General features: G+C 35.2%; 1 protein-coding gene across 6 annotated transcripts in view; it reads right to left on the reverse strand.

The window, feature by feature from the left end:
• The window catches only part of DLC1 (DLC1 Rho GTPase activating protein), a 438,486-nt gene extending 424,757 nt beyond the window's left edge, over positions 1-13,729 (reverse strand). For 3 of the 6 annotated variants that reach the window (XM_060183263.1, XM_007519949.2, XM_060183251.1), the window contains exon 1: positions 13,033-13,337. The gene's annotated coding sequence lies outside the window, so the exon portion shown is untranslated. Of the gene's footprint in view, positions 1-13,032; positions 13,356-13,707 lie in introns of those variants that run through there. The other 3 variants (XM_060183257.1, XM_060183277.1, XM_060183279.1) reach the window with 3 other exon arrangements.
• Between the last annotated feature and the right edge of the window lie 523 nt (positions 13,730-14,252).

Here is a 14,252-nt window from a genome sequence, read left to right on the forward strand (position 1 = left end):
TTTGTCCTTTATGCAAACAGTTAAAAGAAACAAAGTATACTCATGTAAGCTCAATCTTATAAAAACTGACCAAGTCAAATGTCCTAAATTGCTTATCTGTTTAAAAAAAAATGCCCTTCTAAGAGTAGACACTTGAGTTGTCACTCTACATAAGATCTTCTGATTTTGGGTCATAATCAGTCTCATGAAAAGGACTGCGCACCAAGATGACTGATATCCAAATATTCAAAAGCTCCACAGAAAAGGTCTCTAATGCTTCAGCAAAACTTCCAAACTATTCTCGCTAAGCATAGGCCAGAAAGGTAAATATTCCTATCATTTAAAGGCCAGAAATGTTAAGGAACATATGTGAATTTGGGAGGCCCAGTTTAACCAAATGTCTTTCTAGATAATATTTGGTTCCTTTTATGTCTGTGACCATCTTTGAAATGGACAGCGCTCACATTTTCCATATTGGCATTCATTTTGCACTCAAAAGGAAATATAAAGTCCCCAGATTCCATGCATAAGTCATTATGATGTGGGAGGCTACGGAAAGAGGGGAAAAAAAACCAAAAAAACGCATAGATCCAGGCCAGAAAATTTCTGCTTTCATGGGCAAATTTGGGTTGTAATAGGGCGTTTCTGTTTTAGATGCTTTCTTTTCTTTATTTTTACCCAGCTTAGAAAGAGCAGGCTAACAAGAAATGCCAAGTGGTATTATTGTATCATTCCTAAGCCACATTTACATTTACATTAGACTGAATTCTGGCTTCATTTCTTACTAAGGAAAAATGGTTTCATTAACTGCTTTGGGAACAGAAAACCTAAAAAATGTTGCCTTTAAGAACTTACAGTAATATAACTTATTTTGCTCAACCTTGGTAAGTACTTTCATAATATCATAGGAAGAGTTCACTAGTTCTATGCTAAGTCTCAATGGAGAGTCTCTGGTGGTTATCTTTAAACTATTAATGTTACTATACAGTTAATTTTAGAAATTTCAGTATCATTTTAAATTTTAGTGCTCATTCCATATTCTATAGTATTACAGATTTCTAAAAAAAGGAAAAAAAGAAGAAAACTCTGTATTTAAATTCTGACTTATAAGACTTACTGTTAAACTCTGCCTCTGTGAACTAAGTTGACCGGGGTATTAATAATAAGTAACAACGGATTATTGCGAATAACATCTAAGAACCTAAAACTTATTTCCTAAATAATCAGAATTAACTAAATATAATCCATCCTATAAGACTGAACAGTCTTTGCAAAAGACTTGACATTTTCTATGAGCCTACCTTAACTGGCTGCATTATATAAAATTCTATTTCTAACTGTTGACTACTTAATTTGCAAATTATTATTACTCTTTTATAATCCTTTTTACAAAGTTCCATCCAGAATGAACTCAGCTGCTAGGGATTTGGATCAAGGATCTGGAAAAATGTAGACGATTTCAGGGTGTTGATTTTATGAAGTGAATTCCACATGAATTTTTTGCTTTTTAAATTAATGTGTTCAACACCTCTTCATTAATATTAAAAAAGATTGCAATGATGAAACAATTCTGGAAAATATTTGTAAAATGTACAAATGTACTTTTTTGTAATATTAGTGCACAGGAAACTTGGACATAAAACAATTCCAATTTTATTATTATTTTTTATTTTGTAACACTACCCCTTAAACCTAAATCCTCCATAGCAAATAGGAATATATTTTTAAGTAATAAAAATTGAATGTTATTCATTAAAAATGACACTTGGATACATTCTAATTCAGGAATCACTGACCTGTTTCTGATATCAAAAGAGCCGTGTTCTATTTTGAACTTGTTTCTGATATGAAGAAGAACCTTGGAGAAGAACCAATATGACTGTGTCTATAGCTTGGGAGGAACACTTCACAAATGAAGTATTAGTGAAATTAAGTGTGCAATACTATAGACCTGATAGCAATATTGCCTAATCAAAATTTCATTGGCGGGGGGCAGGCAGTGGTGAAACTAGTTAAGTGCACACACTACAGTGCACAAGGACCCAGGTTCAAGTTTTCCCCACCTGCAGAGGGAAAGCTTCATGATTGGTGAAGTAGGGCTACAAGTGCCTGTCTGTCTCTTCCCCTCTCTATTTTCCACTCCCTTCTCAATTTTCTTTAATAAATAAATAAATAAAATTTCATTCAGTAAGTGTCTTTTTAGTGCCCACTTGGCCACGAGCATTCTGTTACTAAATATTAAGTGTATGACCCTCCAAATAACTTGTACTGTCACAAAATGAACTTCTCGTTTCATAAAAGAAACTCCTGTAGGCAAGGATGTTATCTCACAGTAATACATTAGAGGGTTGTAAAAATTCTCTTCTGTTTACCCTTTTTCCTTCCTCCTTCCTCCTTCCCTTCACTTTTTTTTTTTTTACAGGAAGTCTAGAGGACTGCCATAAATAATACCTTCTTCAAATCAATGGGGTTTATAGTCAATAATATTTATACTCCTTCCCCATACTAGGGAGCTGCTCTCTTCCCTGATCCAGCTTTCTGTCCCTTTTCCAGCCATGACATCACCTCCCCAGACAATAACTTGGATCCACCTGCATATCAGATTTCAGGCTCAGAGAAGAAAAAAAAAAAAAACTAGTATAGCTACAGGCCCTTTGAAATATAACTGAAAATGCCTACTAGCTATCTATAAAATAGAGGGAACCCACCCCAACACTTCATCTGCACTATTCCAGGCTTTTGGTCCATGATTGTTGGACAATTTGTTTGGCTTTGTATGTTAATTCTCTTTTCAGCCACCAGGTTCCAGATGCTAGCATGATGCCAACCAGACTTCTCTGGACCCCACTAAGGTGTCCTGGAGCTCCGCTTCCCCAGAGCCCCACCCTACTAGGGAAAGAGAGAGGCAGGCTGGGAGTATGGATCAACCTGTCAACTCCGATGTTCAGTAGGGAAACAATTACAGAAGCCAGACCTTCTACTTTCTGCATCCCACAATGACCTTGGGTCCATACTCCCAGAGGGATAAAGAATAGGAAAGCTATCAGGGGAGAAGATGGGATAAGGAGGTCTGGTGGTGGGAATTGTGTGAAGTGGTACCCCTCTTATCCTATGGTTTTGTTAATGTCTCCTTTTTTAAATAAAAAAATAAAAAAATAAAACCTTCAGTAAAGTATATGTCTGAACAACATTCAAATCAAATGAGAGTTGAGACAAAAATCTGATTCTCAGTGGAGGAAGCTTGCATCTTGTTTGTTTGCTTGCTTGCTTGTTTTCTGGCTTCGAAGTCTTACTATTCTAGAAAAACACTTAGGAGAGATGACAAAATTTCACAATTTGAAATTTTTGGTCACTTTGGAGAAGAACCACATTTCTCAGAAAAAAATTGGAGAAAGCTAAGGGACAATTTTTCTTTCTTTTTTAAAGCCATTTTTATTCATTTATTATTGGATAGAGACAGAGAGAAACTGAGAGTGAGGGAAATAGGCAGAAAGACACCTGCAGCCCTGCTTCACCACTTCTGAAGCTTTGCCCCTGCAGGTGGAGACCAGGGGCTTGAACCTGGGTTCTTGCTCTTAACCGGGTGCACCACTGCTTGGCCCCTAGGGACAAATTTTCTTACAGAAAAAAATTTCAGAAAAATTTCCTGAACTAGTAACTAGTCTTTAGATTTAACGGAATTCATGGAATATGTAACACAAGGAATAAGAATAGCACAAATCAAATTACTATGAATTCACTGTTCCCGTGGTCATTTTTTAATTTTTTAAAATTATTTTCTTGGTTAGGACAGAGAGAAATTGAGGGGGGAGGAGGTAAGCAGAGAGAAAGGCGCCTGCAGACCTGCTTCACAACTTGTAACGACCTTCCTGAAGGTGGGGAGCCCAGGGCTTGAAGGCTTGAAGGGAGATCCTGGCAGCTACTTGTGCTTTGTACTCTGTTCTATGTGCACTTAACCCAGTGCACACTGCCCAGATCCCTAATATTAAATTTCTCAATAGCAATATGAAATAAGACAGGAAATATGCCTTAAAATTCTAATGAAGAATTATTTCTACTTCAAAATTATATAAGGAGCATGCATGTACAAACTACTGTATTTACTGCTGACTGTAAAAATTATCCCCCTATAAAGAAGTAAATTAAAAAAATTATATAAGGAGTTGTACAATTCCCCCATCTTCTTCAAATAGCACTAGTAGGTTAATTTCACACAAATGAAAAAGTAACACAAAATAGGCAAGACATAGCAATAAGACCAGGAATTCAACACAATGGCCAAGAAGTAGAATTTCTTGGATTAACTTTATATAATTTATCTAGAGGAAATTTCACATAAATTCTAAAGTTTTCTCCAGGAGATGTCTCCATGGATAAAAACATGAAATAATATAAGTATGATGTATGGGGCCATATTGAGAGAACTTCATAATAAACTCAAACATCTATTCAGAAGAATTAGTAATAACAACTGGTCTTGCAAAATAATTTATTAAAAATGGTTAAAAAAAGGTTTACAAGAAATGTGATTTTAGTATACTATTGACTTATTGCTAAATATTTTATGATTCCAAAATAATGCAGAATATTAAGCATTAAAAGTTAAAAAAAAAAAAAAAACCTATTTTCAGAGTATAGGGTTCTGTAAAGGATAGAGTTTGCCAGAGCGGGGAGAAATATTTCAGAAAGCTGACTTTCCATTTTCAGTTATAGAAGGGTAATACATAAAATATCTAAAATTAAAGAAAAATAGCATAATTCCATTATTTAGAAACATGGATATTAATATCAGGAAAAATAACTAAAAGAATCTAAGTGTAATGATTCTGTGTGATATTCACTTGAAATAAAAGAATAAAATGTTCTATCAGAATCTCAGTAAGAATATTAAATATTAATCTAAACTTCAGTATGCTGAAGCACAGCACAGTAAGCTAAAGATTGGGTTGAAACTAAAATATGCCTTACTCTTTTCTCTACAATATACTCAGTAGGACCAAACTATTCTTTTTATCTTTTCCACACTCACCTTACCAATCCTTAACAAATGTACACATACCCAACTCATAACAGTTAGCCATTTCTTTTAGCTCAAACATGTCATTGCAGTTTTCCATGAAAATTTTATGTAATTTTTTAATAAAATAGTTTCATTTTCCCCTCAACCATTCTGGGAAATATAAGAAAGGAGTATTTTGCACTCATCCTAACACTAGTCTCCTAACATGCTAGCTCAACAGAAATTTAAGACATAAGAAGTTATAGGTAGTAGTAAATGAGGAGATGCACGTGATAGTAGGAATATCCCAATACCTCATTCCCTGAATTACTGTACACCTAATTTACTCATCTTACTTGGGGCAAAAGAATTCCTTTTTAATTAATTTATTTGAATATATACATCTTCATTCAACACATATGATATATATATATATATATATAACATACAGATATATCTTATTTTAGTACAGATTTTATATATTTATAATGTATAGGTATAAGATATATGAATATAAAATAAATACATATATATATAGCTTTATCCTGCTATCAAAAAAAAGTCATCCTGTGACAACTTTTATAAATCAAAACGGCATAGAGTGAAATAATTACCATTAATTTACAAAGAATGTTTATTTACAATAGTAGAGTTCTTCCAAAATCAGCATATAAAATCATGCCAACTCCCCCCCCCCCTGAAATCTAAAATAGCACTAGTTTAGTTAGTGTTACTAAAACCGGAATGATATGATAAATACACAGTCTGCATAAAGTATCTTTCAGGCAATAAGTGTGACAGTGCTAGTTTGGCTGATATGGTGTGCACTGCCTCTAGAATGGAATTAAACAACAAATTGTCTGGCAAACTGAATTATGTACATTTAGACATCTCCCTATTGGTACCTCTCAACTCAATGAAAACATGAAGAATAATGTTTTTAATTGCTAAACTGATGCTATATGTAAGATGCTTAGGAATACCAAGACAACTATGCTGTTCTTAAACCCTCTATGTAAATGCATGTACAGATAGCAAAAATAATAACACATTTTTATACAGAATATCTATGAGTTTAGTCAGAATAAATCACTTCAAGTTAAATATAATTAGTATATATATCCATGCTAGTTCAAATTAGAGAGGGCTAGAATTAGATTATGGGAGAAACCTTTAATAATGTGATGCAAGGTTTTATCTTCATTCTATTCCATACACATTTTCTAAATTTAGTAGCAATTAGTCTTAGGCCTCCACCGAATTACTTTCCATTTTACCATAATGTATGTTTTTCAAATACTGAAATTTTCCCAATATTCCTCATTAGCTGCCTGTGGAAAAATCAATAAACTTTTGCTACAATTTTTGTTGGTAAATTGCTTAATGAAGCTTAAATATAAATGAAATACTGATAGCTTCTACATCATTAGGCTATCTGGAAATCATCACTTCCTCCAAGAAAGACTTCCAGCTTCCATTATTTTCAGTCTGTAGAAGCAAAGTAAAGAAGCAGGTACCCAGACGCAAAGCACAAGGACCACCTTAAGGATTCCTGTTTAGGCCCTGGCTCCCCACCTGTAGGGGAGTCGCTTCACAAGTGGTGAAGCAGGTCTGCAGGTATCTTTCTCTCTCCCTCTCTGTCTTCTCCCATCTCTCTCCATTTCTCTCTGTCCTATCCAACAACGATAACAACAACAATAATAACTACAACAATAAAACAAGGGCAACAAAAGGGAATAAATAAATAAATTAAAAAGAATTAGGTACCAAATTAAAAAGTATCATTTTATAATATTTCCTAACTCTATGCATACTTATATCTATCAGTCTTTTATTGTTGTAGTTATTATTGATGTTGTTGTTGGATAGGACAGAGTGAAATAGAGAGAGGAGGGGAAGGCAGAGAGGGGGAGAGAAAGATAGAAGACACCTGCAGACCTGCTTCACCACTTGTGAAGCGACCCCCTGCAGGTGAGGAGCAGGAGGCTCCAACCAGGATCTTTATGCAGGTCCTTGCGCTTTGGGCCACTGGCGCTTAATCTGCTGCAACACTGGCTGGATCCCCTATCAGAGTCTTCCTAAGGTCAGAGACTTTTTCTAATTCTGATATTCCAGGAATTAAGGAAATTTGAAAAATTAACTCTGAAGATAAACTAGAAGTCACTTCTTCAGGCTAGACTAGAGTATTGCTAAACTATAAGTTATTATTTCTATGTGCCTCATCTTTACCTCCAGTGTTGCTATCTAGTAAAGTTTCAGTAGTATCTAACTTTCAATCAATTTTCCCCTCTCCTATTAATTGAATGATTTATATGACTACAAGTTGGTAGGAGTGTGCATAAACGCCATTCCCAGCACCAAAATACTGTAAACTAGTATAGACATGGACCCTTTGGACTATAACTAAAATAGGCCTACTAACTATCTACAAAATGGAGAGCCCCAAATCTTCATCTGCAATATTCCAGCCTTTAAGTTCATTATTAGTCAATTTTTTCAGTTAACTCTTCTTTCAGCCACCAGGTTCCAGATGCTACCATAATGCAAACTAGACTTCCCTGGACTGATGACCCCACAAGTATGTGGAGTTGTACCCCTATTATCCTATGGGTTTTGTCAGTTTTTCCTTTTTATAAATAAAAATTTTAGAAAAAGAAAAAAAAAAAAGAAGCCCTCATCCCCCCTCTCCCATTGTATTGGGTGGTTAATGGTTTTATAGCACTGTTGTCTACACATGGAAACAATTACCCAGCTCCACCTGATGGGTGTATGCAAAACACTTTCATACTAAACACAGGATCCCAACCTGCAACTCCCACCTCTTCTTAGACTCTTCCACAATGACCCTTGATTTGTTGCAGTACACTACCCCAGTCCAAGTTTCACCCTGTGCTTTTCCCTTTTTAAAAAATATTTATTTATTTATTACCTTTTTGTTGCCCTTGTTTTATTGTTGTTATTTATGTCATCATTGGATAGGACAGAGAGAAATGGAGAGAGGAGGGGAAGACAGAGAGGGGAGAGAAAGAGAGACATCTACAGACCTGCTTCACCGCCTGTGAAGCGACTCCCCTACAGGTGGGGAGCGGGGGGCTCGAACCCGGATCCTTATGCCAGTCCTTGGTGCTTTGCGACACATGAGCTAAACCCGCTGTGCTACCCCCTGAGTCCCCCGCTTTTACCTTTTTTTTTCTATCTCCCAAGTTACACCTACAAGTGAGGTCATTCAGTATCCATACCTCTCTTCTTGACTCATCCCACCCAACTCTAGAGTTAAGGTATATGGGAGAGGCCCAGTAAATAGAATAAATCAATTTAGGAGAAATTATCAGGGCTAGAAGATAAACCACCACACCCTAAATTCAAAGCTATTAAAGAGAAAAGATTTGTGAAAAATGAAAGCATTCTATGTGAAATAGCAGACTGCATCAGAAAACTGAATGTGAGAGTTTTGGGGATACTATCATCTTAGCAAGTGTTCCATCTTAAACAAAAGCTATTTGAGTATCTGGAACTACATTAAACCTTGGTTTATTTCTACAAAAAAGTTCATGAATAACTATCATTTGGTTTTTACCTTGGCATGTCTTTACTACAGAACTTATTGTTAACAAAATAAGCAAAAAAAAAAAAGAATTGCCAGTTTAGAATTTAATTTAACATGAAGAATTTGGTTTCCCCACAGGATTTTCTTTGATGATACACCAGTATGATTAAAACTAAGATGTGATTTTACCTTAATATTCTAAATGGTTATTCTATTCATCAAAAAAGCAGGAATAATAATGCTTTATCTCCATTACCATAGTGAGATATGGCTTTGCTTTAAGTGGTCACTTCCTAATTTTAGCTTTATTATCATTTCTCAGAACACTCTCAATGGTAGACACAGTGCAGCAACACAGGTGCTTAAATAGTTATGTGAAAACAATCCTAAGTTTCTAGTCAAGCAATAGATTCATCCTTCACAGAAATCAAAAACAGTTACTAGAAACCTAGCTATCCCTCTTACTGACTTTTGTCTTTTGTATTTAATATCTATCAATATAATTTTGTCTTATTCTATATATCTATCATCTACCTATGTCTATTTGAGCTCATCTATACTCCTAATAGTAGCTACAATCAAACTTGATATCCATGATAGTATAAATAGCTTTCATTTATTAAGCATCTAATGTGTCCAGGTATTGTATCTGATGTTATGCCATCTCATTTTGTAATAATTCTAACAAATATTGTACAAAGTAGGTATTATTGTGCCTCAATTTTTATAGGGAGAGATTCTGGCAATATTAAGTAACAAGCTCAGAGTCAAACACCCATTGGTGGACACATAACTCAACTTCTGATAAAGGCTGGAATCATCTGGAATGATTTATTTTAGTTACAAAAATTTATGTTGCATACTTTTTCTCATTTCTATAGTGGAATAATGAGAATAAACCATTGGGAGGAGAGTAGTAATAATGAGCTAAAATTAAAAAAAATTAGCTAATAATACATGAAGAACATTCAGTCCAGGTCATTTAAAAATTCGTAGATGCTCAATAGTATGTTTATGATGACTACCTCTTTAATGTTTGATTGTTTTTTTTAGCTCTGAAATCATGACTTCAATATGAGCTGGAACTATCCTTTGTATACTAATATCAATTCACTGTAGATAAATGGGTTGACCAACACAGTGAGTTTATATTGTTGTTTAATTGATACTTTAAAAAATATTTATTTATTTCCTTTTGTTGCCCTTGTTGTTTTATTGTTGTAGTTATTATTGATGTCGTTGTTGTTGGAGACGTTGTTGTTGTATAGGACAGAGAGAAATGGGAACAGGAGGGGAAGATGGGGGGGGAAGACACCTGCACACCTGCTTCACGGCTTCTGAAACGACTCCCCTACAAAGGAGCTGGGGGCTCGAACCAGGATCCTTACACCAGTCCTTTCACTTTGCGCTGGTCCTTTTGCCTTGTGCCACCTGTGCTTAACCTGCTGCACTACTGCCCAACTCCCTAACTGATGGTTTTGAAACAAGGGTTTGTCATGCTCTATGTAAATCAGTACACACATACACAATTTCATGTAATACTAAAAATGATATGGTTATAAGATATTTTCATTATGTATCCCATGTTACAAATAAAATGCATAAGCTGAAAACGGATAAGGAGCATGCTTCTGATCACAGAGCATCAAGCAGGAAAGATGCACATCAGAGCCAGTTTTGTTGTTGTTGTTGATTTGTTTTTTACTTTCCAGAAATTTTTCAGTAAAAGACCCCATTAAAAGGATGACAAATTTACCACTCTTCTTCTCTCACTAGCCCCATATACCATTTATTTTCAAACTATTTCTGGATGTTCATGCTTTCTCTGAATGGGCCTGTAGTATCTAAGAGAATGTTGTTAATCTCTAGACTCAGGCTATCATGTCTCTTGTCAATCTCTTACTATCCTTTTTAAAAATCATTCTGTTGTTTCAGGATGTCTGGAAAATGAAAAATAAAAAGTTCACAGTGTCTAGTCTTCATCTGAGGTTTTACTTTCCTTTATTTTGTGTTTCCCTATTTATTCCACAAACATTTAACACAAATAGGTTTTGTCAGTATGAGGAATGCACCATTCTCTTTTTTTCCTATTTATTTATTTATTTTAACTTATGATAGTGATAGAGAAAAATAGGGAGAAAGAACAGGAAGGAGAGGGAAAAAGACACCTGGAGAGCAGCTCTGTCACTCCTGAGGCTTCCCCCACCTGCAGCTGGAAACAGGTGGCTTGAACCCAAGTCCTCATGCACGGTAACTTGTGTGCTTTACTGGCTGTACCACTACCCCACTCTGCTTGTATAATTCTTGACATTTCTCTATTTTGACAATAAAAATTAATGGTCCATATGTATTACACCTCTCACTGGAACTGGTCTACACTATAATGATTCCTATGGAGAAATATTATTATAAGATTATACTGACCTCCATTCATTATCCAAGAAGAAATAAGTAAGATAAAAAACTCAAGATAGGGGGTCGGTCGGTAACGCAGAGGGTTAAGCGCACATGGCGCGAAGCCAAGGACTGGCTTATGGATCCGGGTTCCAGCCACCAGCAGCTCCCCACCTGCGGGGAGTCCCTTCTCAAGCGGTGAAGCAGGTTATTTTCCCCCACTTTGTTGCCCTTATTGTTATTTTTGCCATTGGTATTGTTGTTGTTGGATAGGACAGAGAGAAATCAAGAGAGGAAGGGAAGACAGAGATGGGGAGAGAAAAACAGACTCTTGAAGACCTGCTTCACTGCTTGTAAAGTGACACCCTGCCCCACAGGTGGGGAGCACCGGGTTCGAACCAGGATCCTTATGCCGGTCCTTGCACTTCACGCCGTGTGCGCTTAAGCCGCTGCACTACAGTCAGAACCTTGTTCATGTTTTATTATGTACATTTATTGAAAGAAAACAATGCAGTGTAACCATATGTGAATCATGAAATAGTTCACTATGGTTCCACTCTCATTTCTTCCTCTAGCTAGCAGTATGACCTTAGACAAGTCATTTTCTACCATCATTTCTCATCTCCCTTGATGGCAACCACAGGGCAGTGTTAGAAGAGGTGATCCCCTATATTCTCTCCTTTTTTGAAATTCTATTCTTTTATTTTGCTAAACACTTATTAGATACATAAGAATTATCTTTTTTATCATACCCAGAATATATTTTATAATGATTTTATAGTTCTAACATGACAATTGTTAAGAGCAGTCAATAATTATCAATAAGTTCTTTAGAAAAGAATTTAAGGATAAATTGTCTAATTTAGTATATGGATCACAGTAGTCTATGTGAAAGCTTAGAGTAAAGCTTTTGTTATACAACAACTGTCAAAATAACTTTTTATCTTTTATGATTATACTTTGTGTTCTAGTATAGTTGGAAATATACATTAAAATTTCTTTCACATGACATCATACTATCTAGACAATAATTATTTTCATTTGAAATATTCAGAGATAGTTATATGTATCACATCATAACTTTGTGCTTTTTACATTCATTAGTACATTTTTTTTTTACCAGAGCACTAATCAGCTCTGGCTTATGGCAGTTTGGGGGATTGAACCTGGGACTTGAGAGTCTCAGGCATGAAAGTCTCTTTGCATAACCATTATGCTATACCTCCACCCCATTAGTACATTTTTATCCTCATATATTATAACTTAAATATTTAACATTCCTTAAAAACGACTGTAGTCTGATGGAAATATATTCTATGGCTGCATGGATTATGAATACAAACTTATTTTACATGTAGTTATAATACTACCTTTCTGCCTTAGAATAGTACGAATGTTATTGTCATTGAGATTTACCTCAATTACTTAAAAATACACAAAACATGACTGAGCAATGTATTTAGGAAACAATATAAAATTAAATTTCATTCTACTAATTCAAGCTTTGAAAATCAGATTAATTAAAATTTAGAATAGAAATAAATTATAATATTTTATGGGTTTAATTACTTTTTTAAAATGAAACATGTAAACTCTGAATTAGCAGTATGACCTGTGGTTAAAGCTGGATTGGGAAAATATTGACTAATCTGTTCCTCATATTTTAAATAAGACACAAAATAGTCTTTGAAGATTCACTATGAAGACAAGTCATTCTAGTGCCATATGCTTTCACTATTGACAAGAGAGATAAAAAGAATTAATTTACACCTCACAATTATGTTTCACAGTATGGCAAGCATCAATATAGTGTTATAGTTTTATTCATAAATGAGTAATAACTAAAAGGCAACATCATCAACAACAAAAAACTTAGTTTATGGAAGGAAAGTGACAAAACTCTATGAAACCTATTTTAGAACTGATATTTTTGCTAGAACAATTTGACTCTCTACTTACTAAACATTTTCCACTTCTGAATTCATGGCTTAATTTAAAACCTAAGAAATCACCACTTGGTGTAAGATGCAAACTTCTACCTCACTCTTTTCTGCTGCTTCAAAGATAGTTTTTAAAGATAAAGTATAAAGATAAAAAGTCTACAGAGTCTTACCTAGACAAGGAGGAGCTGAAACGCCAAGGCATGACATTGTTCAACACGCAGGCTAGGAAAGATCCGTCCCCATCAAACTTTCTTCAAAATATAAGTTCACATTTTGTAGTTGAGATCATGGCTCTATTCTAAGCAGTTTTACGCAGTGTGTGATTCTAACAAAAACACCCTCTACAGCTGGAGGGAGTCTTAGCTAAAGCAGGAGTCTGTCAAGGCATTCCTAGTGATTTCTGTCTACTAAATTCAGACTGATGTTTTGCAAAAGGGGCCTCCACAAGCAAGCCCAGATTGCCTGGGAAGTATTTCCTGCCTCTGAGTAGTGTGCATGTGAGAAAGACTGCATGAAGTGGAGGGGAGGGGGAAAGAGCAGAGCCCGCCTGGGCGTTTTAGGAGTTTTGATTTTACACAGAACTGAAGTGAGCTTGTCAAAGCTCTTGAGGTGATTTGCTAGAGAGTCATAAAATCCTACAGTATTTTTTTCTATGAAACACTGCTTTTGAAAAAAGAAAACAGTTCCTTCTCTACTACTTTACCACTATATAACATGTTCGTACACACAACTTAAATCAGAATAGCTTTGCAGTTCTCCCTTCAAAAGTTCTTTCAAGGGAACAATATGAATTAATTTCAGTACCTTAATTCTTCCGAATTTGAAAACTATTTTTACATACTTACAATTTTAAATGCAGCAGAGTCTGATATGTTCAATCTACGATGTGTAAATAAAATCCCAAGAACTGAGTAAATTGAAAGTTTTCTTCACAGAACTAGTTTGTGTTATGGCATATGCAATATTACCTCCAGTCAGAACCCTCCAGTTACACAAATTCAGTGCTGGAAAAGCAGGAGATAGACTCCATCTTGATCTTATTATAGTCTTGCTGACATTAACCATTTGCAACTGCTTCCACATACCATGACAAGAGTCCCTGAATCACATCTCTAAGGAAGTTCACAGTATCTGCATCCTTTGTCCGATACAAATTTTGTGAACTATCATCCGTTTATCTTTTCTGCTTTCTTGTGCCTCCACTGAATGACTTCCTCTTAGCTGCTCCAGGCTGGGAACTTGGACTACCATTTGGTTTTGATTAAAACCAGACAGCCAACTCTGGAGAATTTAGGGAATAAGCTAATGGAAACTGCAAGTATGGCTTTAATTAGTGCATCAATTAATAATAGATGTTAGCTTCTCTTATAATAGGATGACACAAATATAA

Source organism: Erinaceus europaeus, chromosome 2 (assembly GCF_950295315.1).
Source record: "Erinaceus europaeus chromosome 2, mEriEur2.1, whole genome shotgun sequence".
Taxonomy (NCBI): domain Eukaryota; kingdom Metazoa; phylum Chordata; class Mammalia; order Eulipotyphla; family Erinaceidae; genus Erinaceus; species Erinaceus europaeus.